A 16284-nucleotide genomic window follows, 5' to 3' on the forward strand; every position below is an offset into this window, starting at 1 on the left:
AACCACATGGCCAGCAACCTGTGAATAGACACGAAAATGGATCGGGTCTACCATGCTCATATGGCCAGCCTACAACAATAAATACACAAACAGGTAGTATCAAGTTCCACCTCACTCACGCTGCCTTATCCGACTATCGCGCTACCCAATTATCAACTTGCCCATCCTTCCCACCACCTGCTCATACAAGAGATGACCCTTCAACATGCCATACACTTATATGGTGTGCTAGACCTTGAGTGAGACTTTCTACATGCATCCATGTAGTCTAGTTGTTCACATCCTAGAGCTAGTTTTATTGCTTTTAGGTCCATAATAAAAGCCTTGTACAACATGTAGTCATCTTTTTCGAACATCAATATGTCATTGTTGTATGTACTATGGTGGTACATGTCTCTAGCAAATCAATGTTGTGGTATGGGATATGGTGATGGTTCCTCGAGGCTTGTTCCCAATGTGTTTCATTTATTGTACTAACCACCCATGATTCAAGAGGGTATTTGCAATATACATTACATGGATATAAGGGTCTTTATTAGACTTAGAATTGGGTGCCTAAACATGTAGTTAGGCAACCCATTTAAAACTAGCTCATTTGTCACCCGTGTTGTTTGTATGATACATCTCATATACTATGTTGTGGATTACATTGCTCGTTCAAAGATTATTTGAGTTCTTTTGTTCTCTCTTTCACTAATCATTCTTCTCAATGTTCAACTTTGATTCTTTCTCTTCTATTGCTAATTCGCACCTCATTGTCGAACAATCCAATTGTGGACATAAAGGCCCACTAGCTTTAGAGTTTTAAATATTGCCAAGTAAGTCAATGCATGTGAAAACCCACCATCATAAAATCATTGCCTCATAGATACGAGCGAGGCCAAGATGGCCCACTACCATTGCCCTCTCACTATCCCCCAATGTGCCACCTTGCATCTTGGTGCTTCGTTGTTGGAAAATCCACCTACACACTATGCAACTCCCCATTAGTTGCAAGTGCATTACAATGTCCCCTAGTACCACTACATGGGGAACCTTGCTCTTACACATTGTTCCATGTTTCCTAATTGATCAAAAGCAAGGACCCCCTCTCATGATAATGATTTGTCTACCTCAATGAAGGAAAAATAGAGTGGTAAGGAAGAACATAAACCAAGATCTAGCTAGCTATACATGCCTAATAAAAATAGGTACTCTGGACTTTGCCAAAGACTTGGCCACATTGATGACAATTGCCTTTCAAAGAACAAGGATATTCTACCCACACTTATAACTAAGGCCCCATTGAGGACAATTACCATTCAAAGAACAAGGATCTTCTACCCACACCTATAACTTAACTTCCTCTCCTAAACCAGCCTTAGCCACATCCAATAGTGATAGTGCCACTCCATCGCAATCAAGTGTTGGGAATAAAGGGCCATCGTGCCTTTTATATGTGCACGGGTGTGAACACCCCCTTAGCACATTGTACTTTCATACATATATCTATCTAAAACCTAAAGTGGTACTCATGTCATTGTACCGAAAAACGTGTTCACTCTCTACTTTGCTCACTCGCACTCTGTCTCTCTCACTGCGCATAAGGTCTGTCTACCTCAATCTCCATGCCTAACCTTGCCCTACAAGCTAGTATCAGAGCTGGCAAGAGGCAATCGACAGAAGCAACGAGCAAGTTGCAAACAGGCTCGTGTGTTGCAAGAGTCCGACGAGCAACAAACAACAGTTTGCAGCCGTCGCTGCAAGGCACACGACAAGTCATGGATGTTGCAGAGTATGTTTAATTGGCATTTGATTAAAGGATTAATCAAATGTGCAATTAAAAGATGCACATGTGAGGTGCAAGCTACTTTCTCACAGTTGAAGACCGAAATACCCTATGAAAAATATGGGTGTCAAAGGCAAAAGTTGTAACAAGTTACACTTGTTAGATTCTAGGTGAATTTTGGTGTCAGTTTGCCCCTAGGACCATTAATTGGTGACACTAGGGACTAGGCATTAATTAATGGATTAATGCTTGTCCAAGGGTCAATTAATGCATGGGACCACTTTGGGTTGCAAATGGCCTAGCCAATTAATTTTTGGATAGGCAAAGTCAATTTTTTGGGCATGGATTAAGGGCTGACTTAATTTTCAATATTAATTAATTCTGAAAATTAATTAAATGGCTGGAAATTGTTGAAAATGGATTAAGAAAGCTGCCACTTGGCAAAACTTTCCCATGCAAGTGGGGAAAAGGCTAAATAGGGCTGAAGGGAGAGGGAAATCTCATTTTTTCATTTTGGAGCTGTTGGAAAGAGGTGACTGTTACTGCCAGCTTTTGGGGCCAATTCCCAGCCATTGGAGACCATTTTGGTGACGAAGATTGCATATTCTTGACCTTGGGAAGCTGACAATTGCTGCTGATGCACTTTCTCCTGAAGATCACAGTCTCTGATGCTCCTATTGCTGTTGGTGGATCCGTTTGGGACTGGTACAGCAGGGCAGCAACTGATTTTGATCAGTTCTTCGCGACAAATCTCAAAATTTTCTCTCTCTACAGCACTCTCTCATCTCCTTCAGCCTATGCTCAGCCATTCTCAGCAATTCTCAGCCATTCGGAGGAGATCTCAGCCATTTTTGGTGGGCTGATCTATAATTTCTGCAATAAAACCTAATTCACAGTAGAAATTAGGGTTTAGCAGCCACCTTGGGATCCGTGCCAAAGATTGAAGGCTCAAGGGATTGAAATCAGCAGCTGATAATTGAAGATTATCAAGGGAATTCAGGAGCCAACCCATCCCGAATTGATTTGGGGCAGCATTTGGCCAGCCAAGGGTCAAATTGGAGAAGAAGTCCTAGGTGAAACAAGGGGCAAATGACCCAAAAGGCTTGCTGGACATTTATGACAGCAAGAGCAATTGGTTAGCACGAGGAGATTGAAGAATCTCAAGTTCTACTCCTTCCAATTGAATGAAAGCTAAAGAAATACCGCAAGGGGCGCCAATTTTGGGGCCAACAGGGTGTCTATTGTCCAAGAATGTTATGGTAAAGTGTGTATTTCATTTTATGTGCATTTATTTATTGCTGTAATTAACTCTTAAATCAGGTTATCACCACCCATTCAAAGAAGGAAGGCTTGGAGGTCTACTACAGAGGCAGAGTATGTAGCTGCCACTGAGGCATGCAAGGAGGCTTTATGGCTTTCACGTCTGATAGGAGAGCTTGGCATCACAGAGTTACCTGTTCTCCATTGTGATAGTCAAAGTGCTATCATGCTAGCACGGAATCCTATCTTTCATGCAAAGACAAAGCACATACAAATGAAGTACCACTTCACTAGAGATGTACTTGACAACAAGAGCATTGAGCTTGTCAAAGTGCATACAGATGATAATCCTGCAGACCTTCTCACGAAGGGTCTTCCAACAGAGCGCTTTACTCATTGCCGCGACAGATGATGGGAGTTGGATAGATATATTTATTTCAGCTTTGTGCATACTTAGACTTAGCTAATTCTTTTATCCTCTTAAGACACATTGCCTTTAGGTGGGAGGTTGTTGGAAATAAAGGGCCATCATGCCTTTTATATGTGCATGGATGTGAACACACCCTTAGCACATTGTACTTTCATACATATATCTATCTAAAACCTAAAGTGGTGCTCTTGTCATTGTACCGAAAAACGTGTTCACTCTCTACTCTGCTCACTCACACTCTCTGTCTCTCTCACTGCGCGTAAGGTCTGTCTACCTCGATCTCCGTGCCTAACCTTGCCCTACATCAAGAGGGGATTCTCCTACCCTCTTTGTATCCACAAAACAATGATTATCCAATCCCAAACAATCCTCAATCAATCATGAGCAACTTTCGCTTGGTCTCCATAGCCACAAACTCTCTTGCTCGCAGCCTCAAGCTTTTCAAAGCTCTCACTTCCTCTCATACCATAAGGCACTCCCAATCTTATTAAAGACTTGTCAAAGTGAAGCACGACCTCTATTGCAAACCAAGGCTCCATAATATGATGATTTGTAGTGAAACCAATCACAACCTAAACTTTAATGACACGTGTGCAAAATCGCCTATTTAACATTAAAAGTGTCGCAACATCTATGATCTACAATAAGCCACAAGATGTCAAAGGGACAAATGCTAGGAGAAGGGAGATTGATGCAATGATCGGATCCCCCAAGATTGGTTAACCCCTCCTCATGAAGAGCCAACGCAACCAAGAGAGATGTGGAAAGCACAATTCTCGCCTATGGGCATCTCCTACAAGTGGTAAGCAAACCCAATGGTGCCCCCAAGCACCTTCTTCTCAATACAAGAGAGAGCCACCTAGCCCTTGATAAAGAAAAACAAGGTGGCCTTTGGCCCTTTCTTGACATCCCTTGGAGGAGGATCCCTATCATCGACCTCCAAGGAAAGACTTGGCAACTAGATTCATACATGCACTAGTCTAACATCTAAAAACTAACACCTCTAGATTTGGGAGATCTAACCTCTAAACGAACAGGAGTGGGATCCAAGAGTGCCTTTGGCTGACCACTGTTGTTGCCAAGAAGCCGCAAAGCTTCTTAGCCTACACATCCAAGATTGGCAAACTGTTTTAATGCAAGCTGATATGGATTGGGTATCCTTACATAGCAAACATTGGGCAAAGCATAGCATCATGGATGCATTTCATCGAACCTTCAACCAAAGCTTGTGGGATAGCTAGCGGCCAAGGAGAGTATCCTATTGGATATGGCTTCTTACACAAGGGGCTTGGTGGTTGAGAGTTGGTCGGCCCAAATGCAACAAGATGGAGCATTACTCACAATAGAACTTGGAGACTCCAAAGCATTGTCTTTGGTCATGTGAGACAAATTGCATCTAACATGGGGCATGAGCATATTTCTTAGGAGGACTTCTAGTAGCAATCAGTAAACCAAGGTCACCATCTAATATATGAGGCAAAGATGCATGACACAATCTTCATCATCGAGGCAAACTTTTGTGCTATAGTCAATCTAGATGCCTTGCCCAACCGCCAAGTAGTAGAGCTTGCAAGTCACCCTCAAAGGTCTAGGAGATTATAGGGAGCCTCACAAGGTGATACATCTAGACACCACACTATCAAATACTTTTCAGTGGGCAAAAGACTCGATATACACAACCCTAGCAGAGCTTTTGACATCCATTATCCACTCACTCTGCAACAACTAAGATCAACTACAAGCTGACTCTTAAAGCCATCAAGAGCTCTAACGTTAATTCATGCTCGCTAGGTGTGGCCATGTGTTTTTCACAATTCAAGCGAGCAACCTTAGGTAGCAATACATCACCCCCAAACCACCTTTAGAAGGTTGTATATATCATTTTGTTTTGCCTTTCAAACAACTCCAACTAGGCTCTTAACCACATAAACTTCATTGTAAAACTCTTTTGAGTAATATTATTCATCACACTACCATATAAACTTAAACATCTATTGATCCACTACCATGTAAAACTCCATATCAATAAATCCCCCACATCACCCATCACCAAGTACACTATAAATATACCTACCATTGACCAAGCATGTGACCAATGATCCCAAGTCACCCTTCTCAAGTGGATGCTAATCGAGATAGGACATGGGTACCTAGAGAATAATTTCATAATAAATTGATCAAGGACATGGATCAATTGCTAAAACAAGTAGAAGAGAATTTCTTAAAGCATAGCACAACTAAATAAGAAGGCTAATAAGCACTTGCATTAGTCGAGGGACAATAGCATTATCCCAATATAAAAAAGGGATTTCACATTTAAATTACCAAAGTCATCAAATGGTAGTGAGGCTATTCATGTTCTCTCAATTCAATGCTCACTAGATCAAAGTGGTAGTTCTTAGATCTCTAATTTATTTTAAAGACTCCATATAGCTTCAAGTTTAAAGATTTGCAATACAAAGCTTAGCCAAAGGTGGAGTTTTACTATTAGCAAATATGTCAGCTCATGTGTGAGTGTGCATGCAAAGATTGGATAAATTATTTAGGACATTTAGGCATTTTTTTAAAGTCATTTTAAGGTCATTTTGAGCATTTATTGCTAGACAACCAACATTAAATGCTAGCTGACCTAATCATATTGAGGACATATTTTTATCCTATTTATTCAAGCTCTTCCTCCTCAATCAGTCAATCACTCACTCACTCATCATCACTTGTGGATCTTCTCCTAGGGAGTGGAGCCAATACCGGAGCCTACACAACCAATGACTCACTATTGTATGAGACTATCTCGTGTTGGATATATGGATTCCATTTCTCGAGTATACATCTGAGTTCTCATCTTGTTAGACAGTGGTGGGTGATGACGTTGGCCATTTTGGAGTCTTATGATTTGGCAGAACTAGTGATAAAGAAGATTAACAGGCCCTCGGTGAGGGATGAGTCCAAACTCTCTTCCAATGCTCGTGCGGAGTTGACCAAGGCCCGGTCTCATTGGGACAAACTAAATGCCAGGATTCAATCTTTTCTGTTTCTGTCTTGCATCACAACCGTGATAGCTCATATCGAGCACTTGACAGTGGCTCGAGAGATATGGCTAAAGCTCGATCAGATGTACAACTGGATGACCCTCATGAGGAGGGTTTCTTTGGAGATGCAGATGTGGACCTTGTCCGCGAATAAGTCTTCTTTGCTTCAGGAACACATCAACAAGCTTCGGCAACTTCGAATGCAAGTTCAAAATGAGGAGAAGCCTATTTTCTCCGAACACATGGCGATCACTTTACTACCCCAGTTGCCGCCGCGATTTGGTACTTCTTATTCCGCTCTTATTGCATCAGAACGGGAGTCAACTCTTCGATGGGAAGAGTTGGTTCCTATGGTCTTGGACCAGGAGGAACAATTGAAGGGACAGAATGCTTCCAAATCGAAGGCATTGGTTGGTCAAGCCCCTCAAAAGAAGGAGAAGGACCTAAAGAAAAAAAAGGAGAACAACAAATCCAAGAAGGACAAGCAGAAGGAATCGACTTGCCATATTTGTGGAAGACATGGCGATCACTTTACTATCCCAGTTGCCGCCACGATTTGGTACTTTTTATTCCGCACTTATTGCATCAGGGCGGGAGTCAACTCTTCGGTGGGAATAGTTGGTTCCTATGGTCTTGGACCAGGAGGAACAATTGAAGGGACAGAATGCTTCCAAATCGAAGGCATTGGTTGGTCAAGCCTCTCAAAAGAAGGGGAAGGACCAAAAGAAGAAGAAGAAGGACAACAAATCCAAGAAGGACAAGGAGAAGGAATCGACTTGCCATATTTGTGGAAAGACCGATCACTGGAAAAAGGATTGCCCCGACAAAGACAAGAAGGATACCAAGAAGAAGAACACGAAGGATTCGGGAGCGGTGACTGCACCCTCATCAGCTGCTTTTCTACACTTAGCAGTCATTGAAAACTTTACATCGAAGACTTCTAATGCTGCAATGATAGCTTCCCAGGCTCGAGAGTGAATCGTGGACAGTGGTGCCTCCCGACACATTTCCGATGGTGTTGCCCATTTGCGACCTTCGCGTGGGCAAATTCTCATTGGAGACAGCTCTTCTGTGTCTATTGTTGCACGGGGTGAGATGCAACTTATTCCAGATGGACATGGTGGTACACACACCTCTGAGGTGTTGCATGTGCCAGGTTTGGGGTATCATTTACTTTCGGTCCATAAGATTTGTGCTCTTGGCCTCTTGGTGGAGTTTGACAGTGAAAATGTTCGAGTCCTCGATCCACAATCGAGGAAGGTTCTCTCTATAGGGTATGAGGAGAATGGCATCTACAAATTGAAGTCTTCTTCAACTCTTACTTCTCTTCTTCTTACTTCTCAGACATAATCCGAGTTATGGCATGCTCGGTTTGGCCACCTCAACTACAAGAACCTTCGGAACGCGTAGCGAGGGTCGTTTGTCCGAGGATTGCCTGACATAGTGGTGAGCCATCAGCCATGTGTCTCCTACATTTGTGGGAAACTGCATCGGGATGCGATTCCCAACAAAGCTTCTAGGCAGTCTACTTCACCCATGGAGCTTGTATCTACGGATCTTTGTGGCCCAATGAGGATCGAGTCCCTGAAAGGGAGCTTGTACTTCATGTTGATCGTAGATTACTACAACAGGATGACTTGGGCCTATTTCTTGACTTTGAAGTCCGAGGCTTTCTCTCACTTCAAGGATTGGGTTGTCTTTGAGGAGAACCGTTTTGGCCGACGGCTGAAGACCTTGCGTTCAGACAAGGAAGGTGAATTTATATCTAATGAGTTTGCTTATTTTTGTGTAGATAGGGGCATTCACCAGGTGTTTGCTAACACCAACACTCCCCAAGAGAATGGCATTTTGGAGCGGAAAAACCGAAGTGTGATCGAGATGGCACGCACCATGATGGAGCACCGACAGACACCTCAGTTTCTATGGGCCGAGGCAATGGCACCGCAATTCACATCCTCAATCGATCTCCCACTTCGGTCGTTGACAAGATGACACCTTTTGACTCTTACTTCGGGACTAAGCCTAATATCTCTTATTTCAGGATCTTTGGGTGTGACGCTTATGTGCACATTCCGAAGACGCAGCGTGATAAGTTCGAGGCGGCTTTCCGACGACAGGTTTTTGTTGGCTACAGCTCCCAATCCCAAGGTTATCGTTTGTTTGATCCTGTTAAGCAGGATGTCTACACGAGCCGAGATGTGTGGTTCGTGGAAGTTTCGGCCACAGAGGAGGGTGAGAAACACCCCATCCTTGGAGATCCAAGGGAGAGTTGGGCTCCCGAGACAGTTCATTTGGAGCCAGAGCCTCTTGCTGGAGATTATTCTTCTGATTCAAAGTCTTCTCTTCCACCGACAACCCCCAAGGAGCTTCCGCCAGTGGATGTTCCTAAGTCTTCAGCAGATGGAGAACAACGAGAAGAGGTTCCTCCTCCTCATTGGGCACGTGACACACTCCAAGATTCAAGGATCGAGGGGATCCCTGAGGAGTGGGAACTGCAAGATGGACCGGGAGGTCACGGAGAAACCAAGCACATTCTTCGGAGCTTGTTTGCTCCAACTATTGTTTGCTGACCCATGATATGCAGGATCGAGAGCCCACTTCAGTGACCGAGGCTTTGCAGTTTGATCATTGGCGGAAGGCCATGGAAGCCGAGTTGAAGGCTATTGAGAAAAATGGCACTTGGTCTCTTGTGCCTCGTCCTTCTCACAAGAAGGTGATTGGTATCAAGTGGGCCTTCAAGACCAAGTACCTTAGCGATGGTTCTTTGGACAAGCACAAGGCTCGCCTTGTTGCTAAAGGTTTTGCTCAACGCCTAGGCATTGATTTCCATGATACTTTTGCCCCTACTGCTCATATGGTGACTATTCGAGTTGTTCTTGCCTTGGCTGGCCATAGGAGATGGCATGTTTATCAGTTGGATGTGAAGTCGGCCTTTCTTAATGGTGACTTGCAAGAGAAGATCTATGTTGAGCAGCCTCCTAGCTTTGGATCCTCGGATGGGAAAGTTTACAGGTTCAAGAAGGCCTTGTATGGCCTCAAGCAAGCTCCACATGCATGGAATAAGAAGATTGACTCGTTCTTCAATCGAAGTTGGGATATCGGCACTCTACGACCGATCCGCAACTTTATGTGCACACTTCCGAGGTTGGTCGTGTGTTGTTTGTGTTATATGTTGATGATTTGATTTTGACAAGGGATCATGCATAGAAGGTCCGAGAGACCAAGACAGCTTTACATCAGGCATTCGAGATGACTGATTTGGGACTTCTTCATTTCTTCTTGGGTCACGAGATTTATTAGTCTCAGAGGGGAATTTTCATCTCTCAGCAAAGGTACATGCAGGAGCTCTTGGTGACTTTTAAGATGAAGACTTGTCGGCCCATTACTTCTATGGATCCGAATTGGAAGCCCACTTCTCACTCAGATTCTCCCGTGATGGATGCGTCACACTACCGTCAGTTGATTGGATCCTTGATTTGGCTTCTTAACACTCATGTTGATCTTTATTTTGCTATGGGTCTTTTCGTAGGGTTCATGACAGAACCCAAACAGGTGCATTGGCAGGCTACCCTGAGGATTCTTCGGTATTTGAGGGGGACCTCTGACTTAGGGATTTCTTATCCCGCAAGTATAGATGCTTCAGACCTGGTTCTTGCAGGTTGGAGTGACTCGGATTGGACCACCGACAATCTACTAGAGGCTACTGTTTTACCTTGGGTACAAGTGTTATCACTTGGAGTAGCAAGAAGCAGCCACGATAGCCCTTTCTTCTACTGAGGTAGAGTATCGGCCTGCGTCTTCCACCACATGTGAGGTTGCGTGGCTTCGGAGACTGTTGGAGGAGCTTGGTTGCCCCAGATTTGTCCTACTCTTCTGCGGTGCGACAATGAGAGTTACATTACCTTAGTACAGAATCTTATATTCCATGCCCGGACGAAGCACATTGAGATCCAGTATCACTTCATTCAGGAGAAGCTTCTGGATGGGACCATTGATGTGCAGTATTACAAGACGGAGGATAATCTTGCAGATTTGTTTACGAAGGCGCTTCCCCAAGCTCTTCTTCGGCAGCATTTCGGATCCCTCAGTCTTTTGACCCGTCCAAGATTTGAGAGGGGGTATTAGTGTCATTTCCTGGACAATCGGTCAGCAGAGGACACGTCAACAATCGGTCAGCAGAAGACAAGTCAGCAATCAGACAGCAAGCAAGTACGGGTGCCACGTGGCACAGCAGTTACAAGCACCACTTTTATGGGCAGTCGAACAGATTCTGTAGTATTTTATGTACAGTCGGCTGCATTTAATACAGCCGACCTGCTGCTGTGATTGCTATTTTTCCTGGCTATAAATAGCCAGCCCCTGGTGCACACTTGGTCATTATTATTCAATGATTCCAGATTCTGATCTTGAGATCTGTTGGCTGAGACAGACTGTACTCGGGCTGACGAAGATCAAGGTCATCGAGTCTAAGACATACGCAAATATTTTCCTATGCCCCTTTATGTATTTATGCACTCTTACACAGCATACTACACCGCAGATTTTCTGCTGCTTTACACTGTCTCCTTTTCTCTCTCCTCTCTATGTTCACTCTCTCTTAGTCTTTGTCCTACACTTCTGCATCGCTGCACTCTGACGCATCTGTATTGTGTTTTTCAGTGTTCTTTCTTTCCCTTTCTCTTTTGTCTTGTGTTTCAACAATTTATTACAACATATGTTAACAGTTCCATTGTTGCTCCACTTCTGAAATGGTATCAAATTTCAAGTTCTATGCTCCTACTGTATTTTCTTTGCTGATTTGAAGACTGTTCTAACCATTGCTGATCAAGCAACTACTGCTCCAACCAAGCAAACCTATTTTTTTGCGTTTTTGCTAATGTCAGCATCTGTACAACTTGCATCAGCCCCTCTCCTATCTGCGTAGCAATTCGAGCCTATGTTTTGGTGTTTCTACATCTCCTCCTTGTTGGACAATTGTATTATCAAACCGTTTTGGTGTATCTGCATCTCTTCCCGTCTGGCTGATTTTTTGACTTTTCACAACAGTTTTCTTCTTGTTTTAGTCAGATTTTAATGAATACTACATATGAACTCTCATTTTTTGCAATTTGCGCTTGTGGTTTGGTTGTATTCCCTCTCTAAATACCTTCTTTTTTCTACTTCTCTTCTAAATCCTCTACAGATGGCTCCTCCGTACACATCCATTGATGATAAGTTACATTGACCCGATTATCTTACATGAAGTGTTGTGATGGAGGCTTGGTTTATTCAAAAGCGGTTATGGTACATGGTTTGTAGAGCTATTGACATCCTCAGCAAGCTTCTTCTATTCCGACTGATTTTGATTAAGACGACCATGAGGAAGCAGTGCTTGCATGGGATTCGGATAATGCCCATACTTACTCAACCTTACTTCAATGTATTTCGAAAGAAGTCCTACCCATGATTATTGCCTGCAAGACATCTTCTAAAACATGGATGAAGTTGCAACTACTATACGCAGCACCTTCCACCATGAGGGCAGTTACTCTTTGTGGACAGCTCCAACAAATTTCATTCGAGGATAAAGATACTATCCAATCTTTTCTACTTCATGTGACCCAAATTCAAGACCAACTTCAACAAATGCAATCTACCCTTCCAAAGGCTTATCTTCTTGGACTCGTACTCTCCAAACTCCCTCCAGTGTTCGATGGAGTGGCAACTACTTTGAGAGCATAGACATCATCAACTCCTATTAGTTTTACACATATGACCTCCATGTTCCTTGAGTACGAGGCATCATTGCAATTACAAGGGAGGCTTTCATTAGGTTCTAGTGAAGCTCTTGCAACTTCAAAGAGGGGCTTGAAGAAGAAAAAGAAGTTAAAGACCCAGTGTTACCAATGTGGGAAGAAAGAACATTTATGGAATGACTACAAAGAGTTAGCAACTTCTAAGAAAAAGAAGAAGAAGAAGAAGACGACGTGAGATATGGACTCCTCCGACGAGTTCTCATCTCTTGGACTCCGATCCTCAGATCAAAGAGCAGTCCAAGGCACAGAAAGGATTAGCTTCTACAGACTGTGAGAAGGGCTTGATGGCCCCTTCTTCAACTACTTTCTAGTAGTAGTGATGATAGCATCCCTCACAACTCTCCACTGTCACAGAGGGAGTGTGAGAGGGTGGTGAGAAGGGACAGTCGCCCCTCATCTATACATGTATACAAATACATAGAATCCAGAGAGAGACTTCCCTGTTGCATTGATTGAAGTCTGGCACGTTCAAATCTTGGAGCTAGGATTGACATTCAAGTTCATGATGGGTTGTTTATTTGACAAAGAGTTGCATTGACTCCTAGCCTTAAGCTCATATGAGAAGGCTTTTGAAGTTTACTGGCCAAAGGCGGGGAATCCATGGTCATATATATTCTAGAGGCCTTTTTTACAAGATGGTCATCTATACTACTGAAAGACATTGGGACAGACACAGAGATATACTATGATCTTCTCTATTTTCAAGAGTTGGTACAATCAACATCGACATCATGTTCTCTCCGAGGCAGCTTGGAGGTGGCTTGATCACCCAGTGCTTGGGTATCCATGGTTCTACTTGGTGGTTCTATGTTATATGGTTTATGATTCATTATTATTGTATCCTTGTATTGTATTAGATCACCCATGATTTAAGAGTTTCTCTTTTATCATGTGTTTCAACAGCTTATTACAACATATATCGACACTTCCATTGTTGCTTCACTTCTGACATTTACTAGTCTACTTACTCAAGTAACATAGCCATCAATCACATCAATTGAATTAATAAAACTTCAATTGAGCAAGTGATATGTTATTATCACGATAAAAGTAAAAAATATGTTAAATAGTTTCTCTACCAAAGAAATCTACTTACAAAAAACTATTGTACTTTTATAAGTAAAGCCCGGAGTCCATAATTTATATTCAAAAGACTAAAATTCCACAATTTATATTCAAAAGACTAAACTTGTCAACTTCTCTTTTCTATTTTTCAATTGCCGTTTGTCAAAATTCAAAAACCACAATCAACTTCTTTATGTTACATATTTTTTATGTTTTTAATCTTAATATATAATCCTTTTTTTCTTTAGAGTACGTAAGTCCTATATAAATCCATCAACACCAAAGACTTCATCTTTGGTGCTCGATAAGGCAGTCAACTAGGATTTTCTATAAATTATCTCAACAAGTAAAATAACTAAGAGAATTACTGGGTCTCTTTCAAATTCGTTTGTTAGACCAATGGAAGATTCATAATGCTTTCATATTCTTCAATTTGTAGAAATATACGAACAAGCTTCTAGAGTTCCAATTCCTAGGAACTCCCCTTAATCCACAAGTGAACGTCAATTTTCCTAGGAACTCCCCTTACTCCACAAGTGAAGGTCAATGGATCAATGGGAATTATTTCTACATATGGTCAAGCTAGTCACAAACTTACAAGAAGCTTGTCAATTGTAAGTTATAGTTGCTAAGGTATAACTCAAACCATTTGCAATTTCTATGGAAGAGAATGTCAACATCCATGTATATTGAAATGTTAATCCAACTCTTACCTTTTCAGCATTGATACACAATGAACTTGTCTTTTCAGTGAGCATAACTTAATACATTGGCAAAGCAAAGTGACTTGTATGTAATGGAAAATCGGACACCTAATAAAGATCCTATCAAATGGATCGAAGAATATTAGTGATTGACAATTGGGCCACCCAAACATCTTCTCTACTCGAGAGTGGAACTACAACCTCACATAAAGGTAAGGACACCATGCTTGACTAAATAGTCAACAATTTGAAAACCAAGTTGTCTATCGTTTTTAAGATTAAATGCATCCTAAGCCTAAGAATAGGTGCATGGATAATGTAGCACAGCCATACAAGTCTTGCTTTATGTATCGCGACAACTTTCTTGCATATCCCTTGCAAGGTAACTTTCTTATGCATCCCCTTTCCAAATAACCCAAACAACACATCGAGCAACCTACTCTTTTGCACAGCCCATATAGCAGCATGTTTTTTGCTTGACATATAAGCATGGTGACCAAAAGTCTTAGATGACACTAAAATATCCTTAATGGGTGCGTACCTACATACACGTGTGCACTTGCGCGTACGTATCTGCACAAATGTTATGTTTGAGACATTATCTTGTAAATGCTGTACGCATACACGCATGGCACATACACACATCATACCCATACCTATAAGCACATACAGGCACATAGAGTCCTCGTTACTCTAGACACATTAGCATGTTATAAACGTATCCTCCCAAAGCAGATGATTCTGATTACCATGAAAGGAAGGACGCAGTCAACTACGCAGTACATATACTCAGAAAATAAGAGCTACTGGACAGATAAACTGGACGGACGCACAATGAATGGCACTTCCACGTTGCTAAGAAGGGTAAAGCCGAATGCAAGCTTCGTATGGAAAAGTTGATTGCAGGCAAACTGTTGGAAACGCAGGATCTACACGCCTTTAGGGTTAGTTAAAAACAGGGCAGGACGGAAGAGGGAGGAAGAGTTCTTACTTGGGCTAAGGTGCTCAATCCTGAATATGGACCTGGGTACGCCATCGATTTCCCCTTTTCCCAGGTAGGAATGCGAGAGAAGAGATAGGCCGAGCTTCCAGGCTGCGTCGTCAATATACGCTGGCTCGGTATGTGAGGCTCTTTCCAAGAAACCTGAAGTAAACACAAAAGAGACGGGCCAGCTTTCTTATTTTGCCCCCCTCCCAACTCCTTTTTCTAACTTCGTTTTCACACGGTTACCCTAAACGATTTTTTAAATCAATAATTCTCATTTTATTTATGATGTGGAATATATAAGAGTAAATGTTTCCGTCAACCCACCACAGTGAGCGACGTCACATGGGCAGGAACCATTAACCAAAGGTTGCTAAGGGCCACGGTTCAGACTCATCACCCGGACAAAGGATCTCTCATTTCGGGCAAGTATTTGTTTGTTCACATAAGTCCAGCAACAACAAAAGGTTTCTAATTTCGAGGAAGAATTTGTTCATTCACATTAATATGACAGCAAAAGGTTTACATGATTTCTTGGTCTTGCCTTCTTAGTTAGACCCTCCACTCCTATTTGCCAAAGATTTGCTAGCATTGGTTTGATTCTTCTAAAGGATGAAGGATTCACTTTCTGGACCTTGTGTCCACCCTCAGTAGGCCAGACAAGCATGGATATTCTGAGGAGTGCGGCAGGAATTGATTTGATAGTCAATCCTTTTCTATCGTACTCTTTGAGTGAAGTAATTTCCCAAAAAGGGAGATTTTGATTTTAATAGATGGTCCAAATCATCTAGGTCTTCTTATGTGGTGTCTAAGCAACATGGCTTGAAGGAAGTGGTTAAGAAGCTTTGCAAAGCTTTTTCTCTTGACTCGTGTTGCTATTAACTCTTCCACTCACACTTGGTGAATACGAATTCATACTCCTCCCGTGAACAGAGAAGGGTTCTAACAACTTCAACAGTCTTGCTATCTAGAAGATCTAAGTCAATTCAATCATAACAACATGTAAACAGAATGTATTATCGAGCTATTTGATGTATCTAACAATAGTTTCACCTATATTGACAGTTGTGTTGGTGGCTGGTTCCAAGATCAATAGTCTCTTATATGGTGGGCATAAACTTGAAGGGGTGGTCATGCCTCATTGTACATACCTCATGGTTACCTTTAACTAACCTTTGTTGAGATTATATTTTGGATTCCGAATTGACTCTTCCTTTGGGACTATGGTTGTCATCTTCTTCTGTTGCT

At 42.3% G+C, this 16284-nt stretch overlaps 1 long non-coding RNA gene across 1 annotated transcript in view; it reads right to left on the bottom strand.

Moving 5' to 3' along the window:
* The window catches only part of LOC148037061 (uncharacterized), a 37551-nt gene extending 22343 nt beyond the window's left edge, over positions 1–15208 (bottom strand). The window contains exon 1 of the long non-coding RNA XR_015690573.1: positions 15043–15208. This is a non-coding gene — a long non-coding RNA (uncharacterized LOC148037061). The remainder of the gene's footprint in view (positions 1–15042) is intronic.
* Between the last annotated feature and the right edge of the window lie 1076 nt (positions 15209–16284).

This window comes from Lygodium microphyllum, chromosome 4 (genome assembly GCF_053477565.2).
Source record: "Lygodium microphyllum isolate KBCC chromosome 4, Lygodium_microphyllum_v1.1.10, whole genome shotgun sequence".
In the NCBI taxonomy this organism is placed as follows: Eukaryota; Viridiplantae; Streptophyta; class Polypodiopsida; order Schizaeales; family Lygodiaceae; genus Lygodium; species Lygodium microphyllum.